Source organism: Propithecus coquereli, unplaced genomic scaffold (genome assembly GCF_000956105.1).
Source record: "Propithecus coquereli isolate 6110/MARCELLA unplaced genomic scaffold, Pcoq_1.0 Scaffold48, whole genome shotgun sequence".
Lineage (NCBI taxonomy): Eukaryota > Metazoa > Chordata > Mammalia > Primates > Indriidae > Propithecus > Propithecus coquereli.
Window position 1 is genome coordinate 5,956,831 of NW_012150618.1, and position 26,181 is coordinate 5,983,011.

The window sequence follows — 26,181 nt, forward strand, 5'->3', positions numbered from 1 at the left end:
TGAAAAAGACACCTGCACTCGAATGTTCATAGCAGCACAATTCACAATTGCAAAGATGTGGAAACAACCCAAGTGTCCATCAACACATGAGTGGACTAATAAAATATGGTATATTTATACTATGGAGGACTATTCAGCTTTAAGAAACAATGGTGATATAACACCTCTTGTATTCTTCTGGAAAGTGCTGGAACACATTCTACTAAGTGAAGTAGCCCAAGAATGGAAAAACAAGCACCACATGTACTCACCATCAAATTGGTATTAACTGATCAACACTAAAATGCACATATAAGAATAACATTTATTGAATGTTGGGCAGGGGGAGGGGGCAGGGGAAGGAGGGGACGGGCATATGCACACTCATTGAATGCGATGCGTACCTCCTGGGGGATGGACACACTTGAAGCTCGGACTTGGGGGGAGGGGCCAAGGGCAACATACATAACCTAAATATCTGTACCCCCATAATATCCTGAAATTAAAAAAAAAAAAAAGTTTAAAAGTAAAAAAAAAATTAAAAATTTTAAAAATAGAAAAAACTTACAGAGTAAGGATGTAAAGAAAAAATGTTTGTACAGCTGTGCAATGTGTATTTTAGGCTAAGTGCCATTACAAGAGTCAAAAGTTAAAAAAATTAAAGTTCATAAAGTAAAAATGTTACAGTAAGCTAAGGTTAATTTAATATTAAAGAAAAAATTTTCTAGGAGTACAGTTTTTAACATCTACAGTAATGTACAGGAATGTCCTAGGTCTTCACATTCACTCACCTTTCACTCACTGACTCACCCAGAGAAACTTCCAGTCCTGCAAACTCCATTCATGGTAAATGTCCCATACAGGTATATCATGTTTTCTTTTATACTGTGTTTTTTCTACCTTTCCTATGTTTTGCTATTTTTAGATACACAAATACTTACCATTGTATTACAGTTGCCTACAGTATTCAGTACAGTAATATAATGTACTGTACAGATTTGTAGCCTAAGAGAAATAGGCTATACCATCTAGGTTTGTGTGATTTCACTCTATGATATCTGTACAACAATGAAATTGCTTAACAATGCATTTCTCAGAATGTATCCTCTTTATGTGACCCATGACAGTACATCATCATCCCCCATGTGGCTGGGCGTCATCCAATCCGTTGAAAGACTGAATAAAACAAATGACAGAGAAAGCAGGAATTCATCCCTTATTTTCCCCACCTGCCTGCTTGAGCTGGGACATGTCATCTTCTCCTGCCCTTTGACTAGAATTTACACTGTTGGCTCCAGATTCTCAGGCCTTAGGACTCAGAATGAATGATGCCACCAGCTTTCCTGGACTCCAGCTTGCAGATGGCATATCATGGGATTGCTCAGCCTCCATAACCGTATAAGCCAATTCCTCATAATAAATCTCCATAAAAATATATGTGTGTGTATATATGTATCTCCTATTAGTTCTATTTCTCTGAAGAACCCTGATGTATAGAAAAAGCATCTAATTCTTGGTAATTGCACGGGGTAGGCCTAACATTCTTAGTGTATGTACTCAGGATCTTTTATAAAGCCATTACTTCATGACATTTCTATATGTCTCCCAGAAGCCCTAAAGTTTGGTTGCTTGGAGGCTTAATTTATTACATGTGAGCCTGGTATAATTTGTGTTACTTTAGGTTAGAACTTTAGATCACTTCAGAACCAGTCTCCAAACAGTGAATGCCAAAATTCTTTTATAATTATAAGAAATGGACTATTGACTCCCAAGAAATTATTCAACTCACCGCAGTAAAAGTTTCTCTGAGCCCATGGGTATTGTATTATCTACACGTGGGCGCAGATCCAAGTGAGAGTTTTGTTAGAATAAGAGATCACTGAAAGTGACCTAAGATAAAACTTGAAATAAATAGTTCCTCTGCATTGGTACTCATAGGAAGATAATGAACTTCTTCATAATTCCCAACAATGTGTAGTGTTATGCAAAGTAAAATTCTGGCAAGGACCAAGGCCATGAGTCAGGGCCTAAATTGCCCTAAACTATAATATATTTGCAGTCTCAGAGAGCATTTCCAAAAGGAACTGGTGAGCATCTTGGGCAAAGGCTAGAAAAGCTCGTAGTGGGTATTCAAATCTTCGTTATTTAAATCAGCAACAATCGCTTCCCCCGCAAGCCATTCAGAATGCCTTCTGTTTATTTAAGGTGAAGAGAATCTGGCTATGTGGGCTTCTTAACAGAAATGAAAGAAAATCACGTAAAGCTTTTCCAGAAATGTATTGATGGAACACGGAACTGGTTATTTATTGAATACATTGGGTACAGTTGAGTATGCAGAAAAAAAAGAAATCTTTATTTTTTTCTCATGTTTGCATGTCCTCTCTCTCTTGAGCAGATCTCATAGCTTCTCTAGTGCCTTTCACATAACAATGAACAGTATCACCTTTTAAGTACACAAAAGTCTAGTTCTGTCTAACATCAAGCTTTAGACTCTCAATTGATTTAAAGTTTTCCTGTCTCTTGACCTGAGCCTGACTCAGGCTGGAATCTTGCGGAAGGGAAGGGACAGGTGCTGCCTCCTCTCACCACTATTTCTTTCCCGTCCTCACTCACTCCCCCTTCCCTCTCACTGTACCGCCTCCCGGGACCCTGGGGAAAGGGAAAGCCGAAGAATGGAGAAGTAAGGGGCAAAATGGCTCCCTTGACTAGCGACTAGCACAGTGATGGTCTAGCACCTGAAAGTCTTTGCTTCAAATGTTGGTTCTTTCTTTCCTGGGACACTTCTGGAGACCCTGTGGCCCTGTCCCCATAGAGACCACCCTACAGCTAGTTCGTGGCCTGGCCTATGGACTCCCTGGCTGGACACTTATTCACACCCCCCAGTCCCGCTGCCCGTGGTATGCACCAGGTGGGCCTCTCTGCTGGGGTCCTTCCTGGGATTGGGCAGTTTTTTGGAGTTCGACCCTTTCCAAAATAAAAATCCTGGCCCTTGCTTCGTACCTCTTTTGGCTCTCAGGAAAATACTCAGCTCCTTTCCCTGCCAAGTCTGGGAGCGCAGCTGGCCCTCTCTTTTCATGTTGCATCAGGGGCAATGTCAGCCAGCTTCTCACCTTTGCAATTTCCAGGGGAGGAGCAGACACAAACTTTGAAAAACCAAAGTCTAGGAGACACAGATCAAGTTCTCTAAGAACTTTCTCTCCATGCTTTGCTTTGATCCTGGGGTCAACCCTGTATGGCATGGGGACCTCAAGTTTTGCATCTTAATGTGGGTGGCATGAAGAGGGGATTGAGATGACAGTCTCCTTCCCAGAGAACAACCCTCCCAACTCTGTAGGCCCTCAGCCCCCTCTTCCCCTCTTGGTGTCCTGGCAAGCAACCCCATCCTCTCCCCAGTGGAAAGGGAGAGCAACTGCATGGCCAGCCATGCACTTACCTAAAGGAAATCCTCACCTCCTGGGCAGGATCCACACCCTCTTCGGTGCTATTGTTTTTAGCTCTGAGGCCTCAGTTGTGAATAAAACAGCACAAAGAGGTTCATTTACCACCGGCTTCAAATGTGTGCTTTCTCCAGGCCTGCCTTCCATTCCCCACCTCCCCCAAGGATCGACTCAGTCTCTGTTCTCACCATGTGGTTCACCTTCCTCTCTAAGACCTAAGGTTGAAAGTAACACTTTGAATGCCAGTCACATTCTTTCACAGCTGCTAGAAAGACCACAGGTCATAGCCAGCCTGTGGCACACCCACCAATCTGCGAAAAAAAAAAAAAAGAAAAGCCCACTACCCTCACCTCAAAAACAGTGCTGCTTCCCTTGAAAATCTGGAAATATGCCCCAGCAATGCTTAGGCTGCTGGAAGAGGTGAAGAGACCAATTCCAAGCATGTAAAATGGTTGTTAAATTTAACAAGCACTCACCAAGAGAAATTCCACTTTCTGCAGGTGTGTATTAAATATAGGAGAAAGAGAGACACACACACATCGGAGGAGAAAGGAGATTGGGCAATGGTGAAATGAGATTTTTTGAGGGAGGCAAAGTGAGGATGTGTTGTTTCATTTTGTTTTGTTTTTTAACCCAACAGTCTTTAGACTTGACCAGAAAAGCTGAGTGAGGAAGGAAGGTGTGTGCATATGCCCAAGGTACTGCTTTGAAAATAATGAGCGAGAATGTTTTTTCTGCCAGAATTGAAACTCACCAAAAATAAAGGGAAAAAGTGTTCTTCAGATCCTTTTAATTTTGATAAACATACTAACTTTCATAGAACTTGATTTTTAAAAATAATCTCAAAGGCAGATCAGAATTGGTTGATGGTGAATTGACCTGGCCTGAATATTATTTGCAAGGGTCTGACTTCTAGGATAATATAACTCAGGCATTCTCAATAAAATCATATGTAGAATTCTAATGGAGGGTTTATTGAGATCCTTCCATGTATAAGGCACAGTATGAGTGGAGGAGATGGTTAAGTAGTATGTAAATGTTACAAACATCAACTCCTGGGATCCTGTAAAGAAGTTATTACATAAAGAATATTTAACCTTTACCTTATTGTCTTCAGAAATTTCCAGTGTGCAACTTTACATCCTAATCATTCTAAATCAAGAGCTTTTGAATATATTTAGCACTTTTTTTAAAAGGAGCTGGAAAGGAAGTATAGGAATGAGATCAACGAATAGATTCAATAATTTACCATCAGAAGTTTCCTCAGAGCTACCAGTAAATCCCTTGCAAAGTACACAATTAATATTTATGAGTGAGGACATGTCGGTCCTGCATCTGCCATTGCTTGGTAATTCACTTAATTTCTTTACGGTTCCATTTTCTTAGTGCTTAGGATCAATCGACCCCACACCCTTGATTGAGGGGGATGAGGTTTGGGGCAAAAAAAGTAAGGACTTGAAATTTTAAAAAATTAATCTGAGTTCAGTCATCCATCCTTCTTGGATAGCAAAAAGAAACCAGTTTGCACCCAGTAGAGGTTCTTGAAACGTGATCCAAGCCCTGGAAAGAGTCAGAGCCCCTTACAAAAACATCAAAGTTTATTGTTCTCCAGGGTCAGGGTGACTATTCTTTCTCTCCATGAGATCCGACTGTACAGTGCACCCTCCTTATTGTGGGTTCCACATCTGCAAATCCAACCAACTGCAGACAGAAGAATAAAGAGTAACAATACAACAATTAAAACATACAGTGTGACAACTATTTGCATAGCATTTACATTGTGTCAGGTGTTATAAGTAATCTAGAGATGATTTAAGGTATGCAGAGGAGGTGTGTGTAGGTTATATGCAAATACTGTGCCATTTTGTATCAGGGATTGAGCATCTGGGGATTTTGGTAGCCGTCAGCTGCAGATACTGAGGGATGGCTGTTATGAAAGAGAAAGAAATGTTGGCTGGGACAATGTGTCCTGGTGTTCTAGGAAGACTTGTGAGGAAATTCACTTGGCCTGTCTCTGCTGGGGGACCAAAGAGGATTTGAAGCTCCTATGCCCATCATCACCTACAAGACTATGGCTCAGTCTCCCTTCCAAGTCATTAATGACTGAACAGAGAAGAGCCTCCTGAGTTAACGTCGAGCTGAAGTTTAGGAAGGTAGAAAGGGTGGTGGAAGCATCTCCCCACGGAGATTCATTAAGGTTCTCAAGGAAAGGTGTGAGGTATGGGAGAAAAGGTGTTGAGGGGGCAGATGAAAGAGCACAGGAGAGAGGGAGTCTCCATGAAGACTCCAGGGCCCTCCTTTGGAAGGCCAAGTCCTTAGGCAAAGATACAATTCCTTCTAAAGTCTGAGCCTTCAGCCAAATTCTCTTCCACCCCCATCCTGGTTGGGTGTGTGTTGGGTTGGAGAAAACTGGCAGGATGTGGAGGTAAAAAAGGTGGTGCCCACAGGAAAGACATCACTAGTCATTCTCTTTGTAGAAGTTTAACCACAGATGGGAACGAGAGGGAACTCATCCATCTCCAACCTTTCCCCACCCCAATCCTGGAGATTTCTAGGCAGAGCCACCAGTGACCCACAGAGTGGAAAAATACCCAGGCTTGTAACAGCAAAGAAGGCCTCACTCACCTACATGGATGCCAGCCATAATTCAGTAAGGAGTAGTCTTCTAGACTGGGAGCAATAAATCTCCAAAGTACACTGTGAGTATCAACTTCGTTTAAATGGAAATATCTTTCAATCTATAAAATGCTATACACACAAGGTATTATTTTTAATTAGGTACTATTAACCCAATTATATACATCTTGACCCAGAGTTATTGGTCTAATCTTCTGCCTCCAATACCAAAGTAATTTTTTTTCATGCCTACATATTAGTATTCTGCATTGGAAGCCACTTTGAATTAGGTATAACCTTTTCATCAACCAGTTGGCTTGTTCCCAAGGTAGGTGAGGACAGAGTGTGAATAGACATCTGCAGCCCAGAGTACAAATAAGAATGCACCACATTCATTTACTAAACTGTTTTGGAGCATCTACTTTGTTCCAGACAGCGTGAGAAGTATCTGAGACAAAAAATAAAAAATACAATTTGTACTCTCAGGAGATCTCACTCTAGGGGAGGTGATACATGACAGTTCAGTTGAATTCAGGACAGGATGTGCTATGATAGGGACATCACTCTTCTTAGGGGCAAATCAAAGGGAAACATTATATTCCAAGGAGTTGGCCTATTATATAGACTTCAGGGTTAGCATAGCAACTCCGAGGCAATGCCTACAAAAAAGGAGTTAAAATTGATTGCCTGGCAATTGAGACCGGCAGATTTCTTATAACCAAGGATTAGATTTGTCAGGAACTCTGGGTTGCCAGGGACATAAACTAGAATATGGTGTGTGTGCAGGTCATGAGCAGTAGAATAACAGTAAATATGGGAATACAGAGAACAAACCTCAACCATGTAGGGTGGGATCCTGTGGTCAGTTAGAGTTTGAGCTCTAAATCATACTTCCTACGTTCGGATTCCAAGTTCTATTCCCTACTCACTTTGCGATGTTGGGCAAGTTATTTAACATTTCTTGCCTCTATTTTCTTATTTGTAAAATGGTGTTAATAAAAGTACCTACTTCAAAGAATTGTAGAGAATATCCTTGAAAAACCCTTAAAACAATTCTGGCAAAAAGTGACGGCTCGATAAATGTTATCCATTATCAGTGCTACGTTTCTTGGCTCCAGAAAAAGCTAAATGGCAAGAATTCTTGGGAGGGAAAATAGGTTTCAGTTAGACAGGCCTCGTGAAGTTCTGAATATCATGAACTGCTAAGTCATTGGGATTGGATAGTGCTAATGACGGAGTTATTTTGTTTCCACCCCACCGCCAACACTTGCTCAGCTGTAGGTGTGTGCCCTCACCTGGCCTCAGCCACTAATGGAACTCAGCGCTGTGTCTGTGGCTTCTCTCCTTGACTTCACTGCTTGTGCCTTTCCAGCTGCTGCTTATGCATGCTGCTCAGACTCTGTGTGGCACTTCCCTTCTGCCCTCATTACCTTCCCCCAGTTCTGCCTATATTGTACGTTCAATTTCCTAAGAGGGATTCTAATTAGTCACTAATATCCCTGTCAAGCAAAACAATCCTACCAGCCACTTAATAGGTGTTTGACAAGTACCCTCCCTTGAATTAGGCATCTTCTCTGGGTGCAATCAGTAGTGGCTACTATGATGGCATTGGGTGAAACACAGAATGATAACCGCTTTTCCGCCCGTCCCCCAGTCCCCCTCAAGTGCTGCTCCGAGCTCTGGGCTCCTGCTAAGCCAGCACTGCAGTCGGCTCCCTTCAGCTGCCGTCATGATTACCCACCCGGACCTCATCACCCACGATGAGATGTTCTCCGACATTTGCAAGATCCAAGAGATCACGGCCGGCCTGTGCCTGGAGGTGGACAGGAAGATGGTCAGTCGGACAGAGGGTAGTAACATTGATGACTCACTCATTGGTGGAAATGCTTCTGCTGAAGGCCCTGAGGACGAAGGTCCTGAAAGCACACTAATCACTGGTGTTGATATTGTCATGAACCATCACTTGCAGGAAACCGGCCTCACAAAAGCCTGTGAGAAGTACATCAGAGATTGATTACACGAAGTCAATCAAAGGCAAACTTGAAGAACAAAGACCAGAAAGAGTAAAACCTTTTATGACAGGGGCTGCAGAACAAATCAAACACATCCTTGCTAATTTCAAAAACTACCAGTTCTTCACTGGTGAAAACATGAATCCAGATGGCATGGTTGCTCTACTGGACCACCATGAGGATGATGCGACCCCGTATGTGATTTTCTTTAAGGATGGCTTAGAAATGGAAACATGTTAACAAATTTGGCAATTACTTTGGGTCTATCACCTGTCATCATAACTGGCTGCTGTTTGTCACCCACACAACACCAGGACTTAAGACGAATGGGACTGATGTCATCTGAAGCTCTTCATTTATTTTCACAGTGATTTATTTGCACTGGAGGCATTGTTTGTAAGGAAAAAACGTGTCATGTAGGTGGTCTAAAACTAAAATGCATTTAAAATCAAAAGAAAAAGAAAAAAAGAATGATTATTGGGGTATAAGACTCCACCTAGGTGTGCTTCCCATTGAAGGTCAAAGGCCAGAACCTCCTAGAAGGGAGCAGTGGCTGCCTGAGAAAGTGTGAGTCTTGAACTCTGGTTCACTGGTATACTTCCAACCACCACCTGTCAGGAAAAGTTAATCACTTTTTTAAGTGCATAGAACATACAATAAAATACCAATATCTTCTGATAAAGTTCAAATGCAATAATTAACATGATTGAAGCCATTCTTAACCACCATATCTCCTGAATTAGCTGCACCTGCATCCTCTTTCATCAAAGAATCTACAAAGCTGTAAATTTTGCAAGCGCCTAAAGGATCTAATTTTCCTTCCCGGTAAGATGAGGTGATTGCACGACATTGATTTTTAAAGTCCCCAACTCTGACATTCTATAATCTATGCCTCTTGGTAACATGGCCTGTGCAGCAGGCAGCCTCTACTATCTGAAGGGTCTAGGGCAAGAGTACAAATGGAATCCCACCTAACATAACGTAGCACAGAAACTACATAAGCCAAGGGCACAAACAGCTAAATTAACTGTATTTGAGCCCTCTACTTCAATACCATACCTTTAAAAGATCTGGGAAGCTAGATTTGAATTTAGAGTTCTTAGACTTCTTGAGTTCCAGAACATGGCAGCACCGGGAGAGCCAACCCCTCCCCAGCCCACCTAGGCCCCCTAGCTTGCAGCCTGTTTCCTCTTTGCCCTCGCCCCAGGTTCTATCCTACAGGAGGAAGGGCCCCGTGTACACACATGTAAATACCACTATTCACACATGCAGCTCCTCCAACACTCCCTCCTCCCCTCACTCCCTTTGCTCCTTAGCCATGTCTTGGGTCTATGTGTGTGTATACTGTCAGTGCTCTGCTCAGGAAGGACAGATGTGGAAGGCTGGCTTGAGGACATGTGGGCAGGGAATTCTGGGATCCCAACTAATTTGTGTGTGGTCTAGAAGCAGGGTGTGAGGGGTGGGCAAGGACTCTAAGCAGGCACATCCTCTTGGCTTACAGTCTCCTCATTTGACCAGGAGGGGTTTAGGCAGGGGAAGGCCAGAGCAGATCCCATCTTACCTATGTCTAAGAGGGGTACTACACTGCCCATGACTTTCTAGCCTATGACTATGAAATTCAAGCTAATAGCTGTTTTTTCTCTAATTCATTTTTCTTGCCTCAAAATTCTATACACCTAACCTAATAAATAAATAAACAGAAACATTAGGGAACAATAGGTTTATTTGGTAAACTTTTGTTTGCATGCTACTGTGTTCAAAGCTGCCAGAAAGGAACTTCCTTTGTCTCTACAGTGATAAGGAATCTTGAGGTTCCCGATTTAATCCCTGTAAAGTCTAAAATTCTAGATCTCATGAGGAAGGAGTAAAGGAGCCTGGAATTCAGTAAGATTTGACTTTTACTTACACAGGCTCTTCTAGAAATAAATGTACTTTTAAAGGTTGTGAATTGTTTATGTGTCACTGTATTTTTAAATAAATCTTCCTACCAATGTGAAAATTTAGAGAAACGACAGAAGAAACGAACACAGAAGTCAAGCCATGAGATAATGACACTAATGAGACCTAATATTTTTCACACATTACTATGTGACAAGCATTGATCTCAATGCTTTATACGCATTATCTCATCTAACCTTACAAGAATTAGATGATGTAAATGTTTTTATCTTCATTTATAGATTTCTGAATCACAAATTTCAGAAATACAGAAAAATGAGACATAAAGAGGTTTCAGGGTTTGACCACAGTAATTTGTAAGTGATCACATGGGATTCAAATCAGCTTTGACCAACTCCAAAGTCAAGATCCATACTGTTCTCAGTTCCCATGAGATGAAGTATGTTCATACTATTCCTGCCACATTTCATCTTACTGGTAAAAGTCAAGTCATCTGAAAATATTTTGATTTTGTTTATTTGTTTCAAGTGATATGTTTTATGCACAATCGAATTCCTGTGTCATGTGTAAATGCAAAATGAAAGGAAGTATATCTTTAAATTCACATCTGTGGAACCTGTCCCAGGACAACAAATCCATTTATTATAAAATGAAATGTAAATTAGGAGAGCCAACACAGCAAATAAAACTGCACTCTTCCCATTAAAATATCTCAGTATAACCTTAAGATTCAACTAAGTCGAACTATATATGCACACACAGACACAGGCAGAATATTCTCCTCTTTGTATAGGGCATGCTATTATTGAATTTATATTTTCCAAACTAAATCATGGAATTTCTAGTTTCTTAAAAATAATATGAAAGGAAAAACACTACCCATTTTAAGAGAAAAATTTGTATCTACTAATGCCACCCTCAATAAAGGAAAACAAAGTTTTTGTCTAACTGCCAGAATCATTGACTGTAACTTTGAAATCCCAGAGAAGTTCACAAATGGCAAGTTGACTGTGCTTTCTGGGTTACATGCAGGTGAGCCCCGTACTCGCCAGCCCAGGAGACCACTCACTGCAGCCAGCATTCAGGTCTCTTAGCCAATGAATGCAGTTTCCTCTGTATGGAATGCTGGCCCCCTCCTTAAACAACCCATCAATTAAGCTCTTAATATTGGGATTACTGAGACCAATTGGTTAAACTGTGTTTGACAAATATTTACTGAGTGTCTATTTTGTGATAAGCACTATTCAGTTCTAAGAATAAAGTAATAAAGGAAACAAACATCTCTACCCTCCTAGAGATCACATTCTAGTGATGGGACACAGAATAACGAAATAAATAAGTAAAATATATGGAATGTTAGACGTGATGAGTGCTATGAAGAGAAAAAAGCAGGGAAAGAGGATAGGAAATGGGAGGAAATAGTTGTAATTCTACATAGGGTGGCCAGGGAAGGCCTTTCTGAAAAGATAATATTTCTATAAAGACCTCCCTGAAGTTGGTAAGAAACTGAGATGTATATATTTGTGGAAAGGGTATTCTGGGCAAAGAGAACAAGTGAAAAGAAACTTTAATAATTATTAATAAAAGTTTTTCCTCCATAGGGAACTGTTTGGGTGAGAAAATCACTTGCATACACAAAACATTTTCTCAAACTCTTCAAAACCTCTTGCGTCCTAGACATGAAAAGATCAGGTGAATTTGGTTTGGGGATTTTTTTCTTCCTTATGTATATTTAGACCAAAAAAAAAAAAAAAAACCACTAAACTCAACTTGGTAGAATACAGCAGGAGACATAGTTAAAGATTTATTTGTTATTACATCTCTTAAATTTGTGACAAGCTTGCCCAAAAAACAGAGATCCTCAAATTGGATAATTTACACAGTTGGAATTTTCTGGCTTTTAATTTGAGAGGTAAGAAATAAGTTAAGAGAAAATAAATTCATACTAGTAATTAAAGAGGCAAAAAAATGAAACTTTCAGATTGTGTCCTTGGGTCTCTGATTATTTATTCTAGTCTTTCACAGTTTCTGTATTTGCTATTATAATTCTAGAAAATAAAAACTAATACTCATAGCATGGAGGCATGGGGAAATCTCCAATGTTCAAGGAAAAATGAACTATCTTCATAGTATTGAATTTACTAAGCAAGGAGTATATGCATGTTCATATTAGAAAGAACTCTATCCAATGTTAATACATTAATAAGCATTAATACATTAATACCTACTGGTATTTTGTGTATTTATAAGCATATGAAATATCATAATCTGTATTATGTTTCTTCACTTAAACTCAAGTCTCAGAAGAGCTAATCACAAATATTCCCAATGGTCTTACTCAGCTTAGGCTGCTATAATAATTACTATAGACTGGATAGTTTAAAGAACAAAAATTTATTTCTCACAATTCTGAGGGCTGGAAGTCCAAGATCAGGGTGCCAGCATGGTCAGGGCCTGATGACATTTGCAGATGGCTGTCTTCTCACTGTATCCTTACATGGCAGTGGGGAAGATATCTCTTTCAAGTATCTCTTCTTATAAAGGCATTTATCTTATTCCAAGAGCACCACCATCATAATGTATTACCTCAGAAAGGCCTCTCAGCCTAATACCATGACATTGGGGATATGACATATGATACACAAACATTCAGTCTATAGCAGGTTACAAAATCAAGGTACACAAATCAGTAATATTTCCATATTAATAACAGTCAAGTGGGAAATCAAATCAAGGACTCAATACCATTCACAGTAGCTACAAAGAAAATAAAACACCTAGGAATATACTTAATAAAGGAGGTGAAAGATCTCTACAAGGAAAACTACAAAATACTGATGAAAAGAAGTTGCAGATGATACAAACAAATGGAAAGACATCTCTTGTTCATGGATAGGTAGACTCCCTGTTATTAAAATGTCCGCACTGCCCAAAGTGATTTACAGATTCAATGCAATTCTCAGCAAAATACCAGCATCATATTTCACAGAACTAGAAAAAATAATACTAAGTTTCATTTGTAACCAAAAAAATAGCCCAACTAGCCAAAACAATCATAAGCAAAAAGAACAAATCTGGAGGCATCACATTACCTGACTTCAAATTATACTACAAGGCTATAGCAATCAAAGCAGCATGGTACTGGTATAAAAGTAGAGATATAGACCAATGGAATGGAATAGAGAACACAGAAATAAAACCATCTACCTACAATCAACTGATCTTTGACAAAGCAGACAACAACATACACTGGGTAAAGGAACCCCTATTCAATGAATGGTGCTGGGAAAATTGGGTAGCCAAATACAGAAGAATGAAACAGTATCCCTATCTCTCACCATATATAAAAATTAATTTAATATGGATTAAAGACTTAAATGTAAGGTATTAAACCATAAAAATTCTAGAGAAAGTATAGGAAAATCTCTTTTAGACATTGGCCTAGGAAAAGAATTTATGACTAAGACCTCAATAATAAAAGTGGGACTTAATTATATTAAAAACCTTCTGCACAGCAAAGGAAATAATCAATAGAGTGAATAGACAACCTACAGAATGGCAGAAAACATTCACAAACTACACAAAGGACTGATTTCCAGAATCTACAAAGAACTTAAACAAATCAGCAAGAAGAAAAATCAAACAACCCCATCAAAAAGTGGGGAAAAGACATGAACAGAAGTTTTTCAAAAGAAGATAGACAAATGGCCAAGAAACATATGAAAAAATGCTCAACATCACTAATCATCAGGGATATGCAAATTAAAACTACAGTTAGATACCACCTTACCCCTATTAGAATGGCCAATATTCAAAAGTCAAAAAACAATAGATGCTGAAGAGGATGCAGAGAGAAAGGAACACTTATACACTGTTGGTGGGGCTGCAAATTAGTACAACCTGTATGGAAAAAAGCATGGAGATTCCTCAAAGAACTAAAAGTAGACCTACCATTTGATCCAGCAATCCCACTGTTGGTATCTACCCAAAGGAAATGAAGTCATTTTATCAAAAAGACCCCTGTACTCAAATGTTTATTGCAACATAATTCACAATTGCAAAGATGTGGAATTAACCTAAGTGCCCTTCAATTTATGAGTGGATAAAGAAAATGTGATCTCTCTGTGTGTTTGTGCATATGTATATGTGTATACGCACACCATGGAGTACTACTCAGCCATAAAAAGAAATAAAAAAAATAATGTCATTTGCAGCAACGTGGAGGGAACTAGACACCATTATCCTAGGTGAAATATCGCAGGAATGGAAAACCAAGCACCTTATGTTCTCACTAATAAGTGGGAGCTAATAGATGGGTACAAAGCAATATAAAGGTCATGAGAAACTAAGAATGGGGGAGGCAGGAGGGTGGATGTGGGATAAAAACCTACCTATTGGGTACAATGAACACTATTCTGGTGACGGGCAGTATCCAAAGCCTTGGCTTAAACATTATACAAGATATCCTTCTAACAAAAACATTCGTACCCCCTTAATTAATATTTTGAAGTTAAAAAGAAAAAGAAACATGAAAAAAAAAGACAATGGTTTTATGAGTATCAGTGGCAGGGGCATGTCAGGGAAAGAGACTCCAGACAAAGGAGTGAGCAGTCTGTGCAATTCAAGCTCAGAGAGGAGGTCGTTGTGACTAGGGACACTGTGACTGAAGCTGAAGCGTGGAGGCAGAAAACAGTTCTAATGAGGCGGGCAGACGTCAGACTCCGTAGGCCTGAGAGGCCCATGAAAATTTTTGAATGTTACTGTAAGAGCAGTGGGAGGCTTGGAAGGTTGTGGGCAGGAGAATTAAATGCCCAGATTTTAATATTTTAAAAGGTTGCTCTGTGCTTAATCTGAGTTTTGTCCTCAATGCTTAGAGAGAACAAACACGCATAAAACACAGGCTAACTCCAACCTGCATAGGATGGGCTGGGTAAATGTGAGTGCTCATCGCAGGACACCTATTCTCGCCGTTAAGAAAGCAACTTCTAAACATGTTCTTCTGACCACACACAGAGTCACGGCTTGGCCGGGCTCAATCTCTTACAAGAACAGAAATCTCACGTGCCCTCATTGACATTGACTGGCACTGTGGGCACAATAAAATACCCTTCAGAAGTTTTTATGGTCTGCTATACAGATCAAGTCACGGCCCATCTTGCAAATAACTCTCTGTCAAAAGTCAGGCACCAAGATATCATCAAAGTGACTGTTTTCCTTTGCTTCAATATTTGAGGGGTGCTGATTTCTCCTGACTTTAGGGGCTGGTGTGTGGTTCTAGCATTAATTAAGGAGCATGTTTGGGAAGCTCATGTTGCACTCTGGTAAATATACTGTCTGAGGGAAGAGATGATATTCTTTTCCTTCCATTAACTCCCAGCTCCCTCTCTCACCCCTACTCGTGGATTTAGCAGGATATCAAAGGGCCAGCCAACAGTCTCAAATGTGTGGCCTCAATCTGCATTTCCCTCAAACCTTGTTGATTCCTTCTACAACTAACCAGCTCCCCTTTCAGAGGACTTGAGGAAAAGGTCAGTGCTTTGTCTTCAGAGGCATAAATGTCTCAGTATGACATGTGCCAAGTTTGATTTGCATGTATTCTCTTGGGGCCCGAATCAGTGTGACTAGACAGAGGTAGGCTGAGCCCTTCCTCTTGGAGCTTGCCTTGCACTTCCAAGGCTCACAGCCCACAGACAGACCAAGTCTGGAGTCTTTTGCAGCTCCAGCACATAGGTTCACCCAGCCTGCCTTCCCCTTTAGACATTTTTATGTTATCAGATCAGAGGAAGAACTTTGAGTGGATAGTTTTTGAGACATCAGGGCTTCCTAACTGATCTTCATGGGCATCCACTATACCAGATAAATGAAAAATCACATCAGGAATAGGCTTCTCCCCAGCAGGCCAAGAACTAGGGCCATTTAATGAATGAAGGCTGAGAATCATACTTTGCAGTCCCGTCTAAATTCACATCTCCATCCCACTCTTTCCCTGCCCTTCTCGCTCGATCCATGACCTTACTTTAGAAGAACACACTGCCTTTGTGAAAGTCCTATATCTAGAGTTTTAAAACAGACCTTTTATAAAGAGCAATTTTAGATTTACCAAAAAATTGAACAACAGAAAAAAAAAAAACAGAGAGTTCCTATATGCCCCCTGGGCTACTCACCTCCACCAATTTCCCCTATTATTAACATCTTGTGTTGGTGTGGTACATTTGTTACTGCTGATGAACTAATATTGATATTGATTGTTATTAATTAAAGTCATAGATTACGTTAGCATCTACTATTTGTGCTGTACAGTTCTATGGGTTTTGGCAAATGCATGATGTCATGTATCCACCATTATACTATGACATGGAATAGTTTCACTGCCCTGATAATCCTCTGCGTTTCACCTATTCATTCCTCCCTCCCTTTCTCTAAACTCTTAGCAACCACTGATCTCTTTACTGTCGCCATGGTTTGTCCTTTCCAGAATGTCATATAGTTGGAATCATACAATATGTAGCCTGTTCAGATTGGCTACTGAGGTGTTCACTGAATCATTTGCATCTAGGCTTCCTCCATGTCTTTTCATCAGAATGTGTTTTGCAAATATTTTCCCTAATCTGTCACTTGTTTTTTCAATCTCTTAACAGTGTCTTTCATAGAGCAGACATAGAACACACTGGCCTCATGAAAGATCTGCATTGAGTTTAATCCCACACACTGGCAGTTCAAAGTCAGTTCAGTCAACATGCTCAAGCCACTCTGCAGCACAAGTTAACTTCACAGGAATATATGAACCCCCTTGGTATGCCAGTCCTTGTTCCTCTATCAACAAGTAGAGTTACAGTACAATGGTTTTCCCAAGGCTCTGCAACTTCAAGGATTTCATTCTTGTTTGCGTATTGAAAAGGAGAATGCAAGTGGGGACATAGAAGTAATGACAGTGTCCCCAAGAACATAGAGAGAGGGATAAAATTATACCTTAAGAATCAGAAGACTATGAGCAAAGCATTTGTTAATTCAACAAGTACTTACTATGTACCAAATAATATTCTAAGCTTTGATGATATTGTAAAAAAAAAAAAAATCTTTGCCTTCATGGAACTTAAATTCTAGGGAGTGAAATAGACAATTAAAGAAATAAATAAGACAGATGATAGTGATAAATGGTAAAGAGATAATAAAGCAGGAATAAAGCAGGAAAAGAAGATGCTATATTGGGGTAAGGTGAAATTTTAGATGGAGTGATGGGAAGTCCTTTCTTAAAAATGTGACTTTTGAAGAAAGGCATGTAGGAAATGAATGAGCTAGCAGGAAGAGCTCAGAGAGGGAGCATTCAAGGCATGAGTACCAGCAAGAGCAAAGGTCTGGCACGTCTGAACAACAGTGAGAAGGCCACTGCGGCTGAGGTGGAGTGAACATGGAGAAGAGTAGTAGGAGATGAAGAGAACGTTAGTGAGGATCCAGGTCATCTGGGTCCTCAGAGGCCACTGAAAGGACGTTGGCTTTTACTTGGGATGAACAAGGGGCAATGCAGGCACTTGAGCAGAGGAGTGACATGATCAGGATCTATGTTTTCATGAGATCTGCCACTTGTGGAGAATAGACTGAAAGGCAAAGGGCAGAGGTAAGAACGAGTTAGAGAGAATTGAAATAATCCAGGCAAAAATTGATGGTGGATTGGTCTCAAGCAACAGCAGTAAAAAGGTAGTGAGAAGTAGTTAAATACTTTTCAGTCATTCTGTGTTCTCCAGTCTGGTATAGATATTATATTACTTTACATTACCAAATAATAAAATAATGAACAAATAAATAGATTAAAGTTTTGCTGTAGCCCCAGACCATGATGCACAACTTCTGGATAACAAAGCCACAAGGCTCACTCCAGGGAGTGTCCAAGATTTCCAAACTCAATAATGTTACCACCAGTCAGATCCTCTGACACCCCTGCATGGGGGAGGTAAGAATTTTGGGATTTGGGGCTTGGCCATGGCAGGCAACAGAGAGATAGACAGAGAGAGATAGAGACTATGGAAGTTATGAAGCTGCAGTGCAAGTATCTATGTGGCCATACCCTTCCCACAATTTGATTGTCCTTTGGGTCACCGGGCACTCTCTTTGGCCATAGTGATGTGACTGTTCTACATGCAATTTAGAGACAAGGCGAAGGGCAGAGGCACCATATAGGTGTCAATTTGGGCTTGGAGCTCCTCTACATAGGGCGTGGAATCCTGGGAGAAAATATAGGATTTGGAAAACACAGTACCTTATTCTACTCCTTAGAAAAGTGCATTCTCTGGCTCCCTGGCAGAGTCAGGCACATCATTTTTCATTTCCTTCTCCTTAATATGATGAAGGTCTTTGCTCTCTGTGGAGTCAATTTCCCTTACGTCTCTTTCTTCTAGAAAACACATTGCTTCAATCATCCCCACTATAAAAAGTCTCTTCTCAATGTCAAAAGGGGGGTTTTCAGCTAGCTCAGACAGAGAGTGACACTCCCTGCACCTCTGACGAGATGGGAGAACATTCTTCCCTCTGCTAGGTCACTGAACACTCTCCCCTGTGGACTTAATCTAATCCCATCCACTGAGGCCCCTAACTAGCCAGTTGGTTGTCATCACTAATTAACGAGAACATTTTAAAGTCATCCCGTGAGTGATTCACAGACATGTCTCGGTGTCCTTTGTATTTCCGATGGCATTGGATCACAGAAATGAATGTGCTTGAAAAATGTCCCAGGGCCAACCAGTAAGTACTTCAATCAATATTTCCTTTTTCACATGTCTTTGGCCCTATCAGGGGCCTGGAATTATGAAAAATTTTTCTCCCATTTCACACAATTTACTTCTAAGTAGATCAGCCCTTCACCATTTTTATTCCTAAATCCCATGATTTCTGATTTATTATTTCTATGTTCCTGAATTCTATGGTACCTCATTCTAAACCATTTACCTAAGATTACTATGTTGCAATCGGCCATAATTAAAGCCTTTTACAAACCAGTTTCTAAAAATATTTCAAAAACCCCATCACTAATTCTAAGGTCAATGAACCAAGCCCATAAGGAAATACTAAGTAACTGAAGAGAATTTCTGAAAACTGAGGTTCCACAAGTTTTCCATAGTCATAATCTAGAACACAAAGCAATCACTTGGCATGAGGTTGACAGTTTCGTCTCCGTACTTTCCGAAGAATTATCTCCATATGCCAGCCTGCTTATTTCTAAAGCTTGAAGACAGTAACAGTTAGAAAGAAACTCCCTCGGCTTGTTTTGAATTCTACAGCCCCCAGTAGGCAGCTCTGTGATGTAAGGAAGAGCGCCATTGCTGGCCTTTGCTGGGCTTCCTCTTGACTCACCCTTGCCTGGCCTGACAGCGGGGTCAGTGCTCTGAGTAACCCCTTCCTGCTTACCTGGTTTTCCTGCTGCAAAGAGGAAACAGTTGAGGGCTTTGTTATAATCCCCTTCAAGTAAGGTAAACATTTGCATGTTGCCTTGAGTCCTTTTGATTTGGCCCTGGATGTTTGGGGTTGACGCAGATACCGAAAAGCTGTGAAAGGGAAGCTCAGATGCTTTCCTGAGCAGGCCTCCCTCGTCAACGTCATTCATGTTGTGCTTACAGACGTGCATTTTACGTTTTTCAAAGGCGTGATGGGACCAGCAAGCAAGAAATGGATGAATGAGAAAGATAGACATTTATTAATACTGTATGTATTAAATACATGAACTATCTTGAATTTTCAATACTTAAGCAGAGCATCTGACAGCCCTCTTCAAGGTATACTTATATCGGATCTACAAAGAGAGTGATATGGAACAAAATAATAACAAATGGCTTTTTCCCCTGAGTTGGCCAGGGATTTTCTGTCCCAGAATTAGATCTATGGAATTACAGAGCTTTGGGCTATAGCTTTATCAACTAGACCAATAAGCTTTCCAGGTTCTATAGAAGGAGCAAGTTGAAAATAAGCCTGTATGACAGGCTAATAGTTCAAAAAAATAAACACCAGAAAAAAGGCTTGGGTTACAGGAGGACAACCACCACAGAGAGGCAATGGAGAAAAACAGGTGAGGATGGGAAAAGATTTAGTTAAAGAAGGCAATTCCTTCTACCATTTCTGAGTCAAGAGGATTCTTCAAGTCTATAAAGAAAAAAAAGTTAATGGCTCCTTAATCAAAAGTTATGCATCTTTGGGGTTTCAGCTGAACTTTCAGGGTAAAGCTTTGCTCACCATTCTGACTGATTCCCTTCTCTGCACTCTCACAGTGCTTCTCGTGGAGCTATGGTCTAGAAGCTATTTCTTTATGCTGTGGCACTTTAAGTCTGTGCATTATTATGCATATGTGTCCAGTTAAAGAACAAATCTTTAGGGTTAGACTCAATCGGGTCTTTTAATACACCCTCCAACTGCATTCTACTGCTGAGACTGAGACTTATGGGAGTTAAGTCACTGGCCCAAGATCACACCGACACTAAGTGGCAAGGCCAGACTTAAGACCAGGTCTAGGTGACTGCAAGCCTCAAATGCATCATCGTGTCTTCTGCAAGGGGACAATACCTTTGATGGCTTGGGTTATAAGAGAGTAAATAAAGGAAAATAAAGGAAAAACTGTTAACTCTAAAACACTAGCAATTTGAGAAGAACATTTCCATTATACCCAATTTCATTTTCTAGTTTTCTTTAAAAGGACATGGATAGGGTCCAGGACTGGATAGAAGAGGAATAAGCATTTCTTTCTGTTTCAGTGGTAATTTAGAAATCTGCTTTGCTAAGTCATTTAATCTCATGTGCTTTGGTTTCTCTGAAAAATCGAAGACACAATACTGGACATTAGGTTACATTTCCCAATTAGTTTAAGAATCTCAGATGACCTGTGCTATGCCAAGCATTATAATAGTGACTGAAATTGTAGACCATGTACTCCAAAATTCTTGATTATTTATTTTAAAAACAGATGAATCAATAGGAAAAGCAATCACAGGGTATGACCTCTCCCACTTAAACCAATGCCTTGATACTCACTGAAGGATCTTAGCATAGAAATCCATAGAAAGATCTAGAAGCCCATCTACAGCCTGACTCTTTCCTCGGTTTCCACAAGAGATGAAATTCAGGCCTGTTTAAGGGTGGGCTGTGTGTCCTGACCCTACACAGAACCCGAGAGAATAAGGCTGATGACAGGAGAAGGAAGTTTGCTACCCAGACACGGAGTAATTTTTTGTTATCAATTCAATTATCCTGAAGAAATAGTGATTGAGTGCCTACCGTGTGAGCAGGCACTGTGCTCTGCGTTGTGTGTGCAGCGATAAACAAGATGCGGTTTAGGCCTTACAGAAAGGAACAACTTACAGAAAGGCCAACTGAATCCCAAGTTGACACAGCGACATCAAAGGAATAGAGTGAAGGAAAAACAGGGAGGAATCAGTTCTACCGGAGCAGAGAATGTCTTTAGATTGAAAGGTGAGCAGCAAGTAGGGAAAAGACATAGAAGCGGTGGGAATAGCATGCACAAAGGGACAGAGGCAGGAATCACACATTTGAAGAAGAGCAAAGAGTTCAGTGAAGATAAAAAGAGCGGGTGGTACCGAGGAGGGCGGAAGCGTGCCAGTGTCTGAAGAGGTAATGTGGGGAGGCAGATGGAGGTTATATCATGAAAGGGCTGATAAAAAAATTTAAGCTTTAACTTGAAAGCTGTAAGAATAAAGTGATTTCCACAGTAAAGTGCATTTTAAAATATTGAGTCTGGCAGAGTTGTAGAAACAAAGAGAGTACAGAAATAGTCCATGAGGGTTTTGAGGGCCAAGGCTATAACAGAAAAGGTTAAAATGAGTGGGCTAGATATCAGGCTGTTAATATATACAGGATTTGGAAATTGTTTGAATATGGGTAGATAGAGGAAAAGAAAATTAAATAGGTGAGACTTATCACAGGTGCCTGACTTGGACAGCAAAATGATAGAGGGTGCCATTCACCAAGGTAGGCAAGACATTTGTCTATCTGCTTATCCACATGTGTGTTGGGATGAGATAACAAAATGAGTGTTAGCTAAAGTGAGTTTGTGGTGCCCATGAAATGGAAAGCTGAGAGAAGACGTCCAACGTCTTAAACACACAGAGACACAGGTTATCATGGGTCCACTGTTAAAACTTTGAGATTAGCTGCCATCATTTAAGGAGAAAATGTAGAGTAAAAGTATCAAAATCCGAGGATGGAATGTGCAGAAATAGAGAGGGATGGAGTATCAGGGAAGAAGGAAGATACCCATGAAGAGTGGTATCCTAGAAGCAGAGGGGGAAAAGCTCTCCAGGAGGAAGAGGCCATCAACCACACCAAATCCCACAGAGCAGATGAGAAAACAGCTGGAGGGGTGAACAGGCTCTGAAAAAGTGAAGGCAGAAAGTACAGACTACTTTTTCCATATGCTGGGTTGTGAAGGGATGTTCCGCTATAGGGCTGTAGCTGAGGAGGTGCAAACGGCTGGCAGAGGAGTTCATTTAAAGTGAGAACAGCCTTCTCATAGTCACAAGGTGTTGAGAAGCCGGTGAAGGAGAAAAGTTTAAAAATACGAAAGAACGGTAAATATAGAAGAGATGGGAGAGGATGAATGAGCTCAAGATCAGTTATAAATAGAAGCTTCTTTCTCTACGGCTAGAGAAGAAATAGTGAAAATGTGAGAGAGCATGAAGTTTATCCCACTTCAATTATCTTTGAGACGTAGACAGCAGCTTCACCAGCTGAGAGAAGGGAAGGCAGGTGTGGAATGAGGAACTTAAACAGAGTGGCTAAAATCTGTGATACCCATGGATGGAATGGCAGAGAAAACTGGCAAGAGGCAGACGAAGGTCTTTCTGAGAAGTGTAAGGCCCATCTGAGGCTGGAGATCATTAAATGATCCTGGTGCCAAGAAGAACTCAGGTGTGTGATTTTCTCTAAGACTTACTAATTCATGTGTAGACGCAGGAAAGGTAACCAGTTAGGTTATATTGATTACAAGATTTGTGTAGTAGAAAAACAGAGGAAATCATTGAACACATAGAGGAGGATTGGTTGAAGTAACAAATTGTGAAGTCTTCTCTAAAGAGGAAAGAATGTTAAATCATAAGAACAAATAGAAGAAAAAAAATCAGAGGATTAACAGACTAGAAATCTCAATGATGGTGAAGAACAAGGAAGTGTACTGGACATGTGGCATGCACAAAGGATGGGATGAATTCATAAAAGGAAATTTACCAACTCGTTAGGTAGAGACAGAGGGTAGGATGTCCTTTGTTCCTAGATGTGGAGGCTCTCAACTACTCTGGTCTTTCTCAGGTAGCAAAAAGTTCTACAGATCCTTTAATTTACAAACAAGTCAGTAGTCAAAAATATCCAGTTCGATGTTTAACCCACAATTCAATCCTGATTGGAAGATAATCCTTATCTCTGCCACTTGGGAGGGAGTGTGTTTTCCTCTCCCACCAACTAACTGCCGTTTCAAACTCTGCCAGAATGGAGAGGTGAGGGGGATTGGAAAGTTCTTATTTGACTACTGTTGCTTTAAATGACCTCGTTCTCTCTGAATCTAGCAAACATTCAAAGCTGATGCTTTTTCCCAGGGGCACTTTTGTGCCTTCTTCACAGACTGCCTTTCTGGGCCCCTCTGACTGCAGTTATCTTGAAGCACAGAATCCTATTCTCTCGCTAACTACGTCTGATTCACCCTGAGTTTCTGTCTCTGCTTCGTGTTGCCTGGTCCCCATCTAGCAGGCCAGAGAAGAAAAGAAGGAGAAAAAAATATACACGTATATGTAATAGTATGTGTAGTATACATATATATGCACACAGCTTTATATATACTCACATATTTATCTAAATTTCTTCCTGTGAATTTGAGTCACTTTCAGATGTCATTCCTTTCAGCCTGAAGGAGTTCCTTTAGTATTTCTAGAAGATCAGGTCTGCCAGCGACTAATTTCCTCAGTTTTTGTTTATCTGGGAATATCTTCATTTCACCTTCATTTTGAAAAAGAGTTTCATTGAGTATAAGATTCTTGATGGACAGTTTCTCCACATTCAGCACTTTGAATGCATCATTCCACTGCCTTCCAGAACCCATTGTTCCAGATATGTCGTCAATCACTCATTGTTTGTCATTCACCTGCATGTAATGAGTCACTTCTTTCTTGCGGCATTCAGTATTTTCTCTTTGCTTTCGACTTTTATCAGTTGCACTATAATGTCTAGAAGCACATTTTGTGCTTAGCTTACTTGGTATTTGTTGAACTTCTTGGATTTTGAAATTAATGTTTTCATGACATTTGGGAAACTTTCAGCAATTATTTCTTAAAACATTTGTCTTCCCTTTTCTCTCTTTCCTCTCCTTCTATGAGGCCTATTACACATATGTTGATACACTCAATATTGTCCCACAGGACTCTAAGACTGCTCATTTGTCTTCTTTTTTCTCTCTGTTCTTCATATTTATCCAACTTCTAGTTCACTGATTATTTTTTTTGCCATCTCAAATGTACTCTTGAGCCCGTCAAGTAAACTTCTTGTTTGAATTATTGAGCTTTTTAACTCTAGAATTTTTATTTGGTTCTGTTTTAGAGTCTCTATTGCTCTTACGAGGTTTCCTATTTATTGAGCCATTGTCATAATAATTTTCTTTAATTCTTTGAGCATATTTATAATAGCTGCTTTGAAGTATTTGTCTATCAAAGCTTATACTTGGGCCTACTCTGGGTCAGTTTCTATAAATTGTTGTCGTTTTGTTTTATTTTGTTTTGTATGGGTCACACTTTCCTATTTCTATACATGTCTTATACTTTTTGTTTAAATGAAAATTTTAGATAATCTCTTATAGTAACTATGGATTCTGTTTTATTTTTATGAGTGCTGCTTTTTTAATAATTTGCCTGGACATACAATATCTGTATCCCCAACAACATACACTTACTGATATCTGTATCCTATTTTTCTTTTTTATTCTTATTTTTATGTTTTAGCCTGGCTTCCTAGGTTCATCCTTGTGGCTGCATAGCTTAGTGATTAGCCAATAATTGGTCTGAGGTTGTGTTCAAACACCTCAAGCCCACAAGGCTTCCTGCTTCTGTTTATTGATCTACATATAGACTGGGAAGTACCTTCCAAGTTGCAGCAAGTTCTCAAGTATTCTTTGATTTATACTTTATGCTGTGATTAAGCTGGAATAAATGTAGTTTCCCAGTAGGCCAGAAATGTATGAAAAGCTTATGTTAGCCCTTTTATAGCCCTCTCTTTTCCAGGACCTTCTTGTTAAATTTTTACTAATCCACTGTTCACCCTAACCAGGACCACAAACTTGAGCAAGCAAAGTTACAGGTCTTTCTCATTTATTTCCTATCAAGTTCTTCATTTTTAGCTTGTACAGCTATGGGGTTTTGCCTCCTTCCCCAAATTGATTCTGCCCCCTCTGGGGGGGGGGGGGGAGGAGGGGATGGGTATATTCACAACTAATGGGTGCAGTGTGCACCATCTAGGGGATGGACATGCTTGAAGCTCTGACTTGGGCAGGGCAAAGGCAATATATATAACCTAAACATTTGTACCCCTGTAATATTCCAAAATAAAATATATATATTTAAAAAAAAAAATAAGCTGCTGGTTTTTATGGCTAGTCCCACACTGGTAAAATTCCACTTCCTGAAAACCATGTTGGGGTTGGAGGGAGGATGGGAGCCGTCTGAGCAAAAAGATCATAAACTTCTATTCTTTCCCAAAGCACTCCAGTAATTTAAGAATACATGCTTCTTAAATGGTGGTCTACACATTTTAGGTTTTGTGGTCCAAAACCCTGAAATATTTCTCTCTTTCTACAGTTTTGGCCAGTTTGTCTGGAAGGATTCACCAAGTTCTTTATGTTACTGCAACTAAAAGTCCCTCCAGGATGGCCTGTTATAAAATTATTTCAGGCTGACATTACTAGTGTGGGTCCCACAGCTTATCCCTGGAATTTGTGCCCTCTGATTTGCAGTTGGAAAGAAGGCAATACTTCCACAGATACAGCCCACTTCCATGCCACAGGCTGCTTTACTGTCTCCAGCATGAATCAAGCCCCACGCTTCTGCGTTACCACCTACAGAGATTCCAAACCAAGTTCTCAATGTGATCCCTGTGGAGTTCCTCTCACTAGATGGGATTCGGAGGCATTTACCCCCTGTCCACACATTCTCTCTCTTTTGGTAGGTTGAACTAAATAGGATAGGTCTCTCCAAAGAAATCTTCTCCAA

At 40.2% G+C, this 26,181-nt stretch overlaps 1 pseudogene; it reads left to right on the top strand.

Annotated features, from left to right (window-relative positions):
- The first annotated feature begins 7,761 nt into the window (after positions 1-7,761).
- On the top strand, positions 7,762-8,284 carry LOC105819318 (annotated as a pseudogene).
- The last annotated feature ends 17,897 nt before the right edge of the window (positions 8,285-26,181 follow it).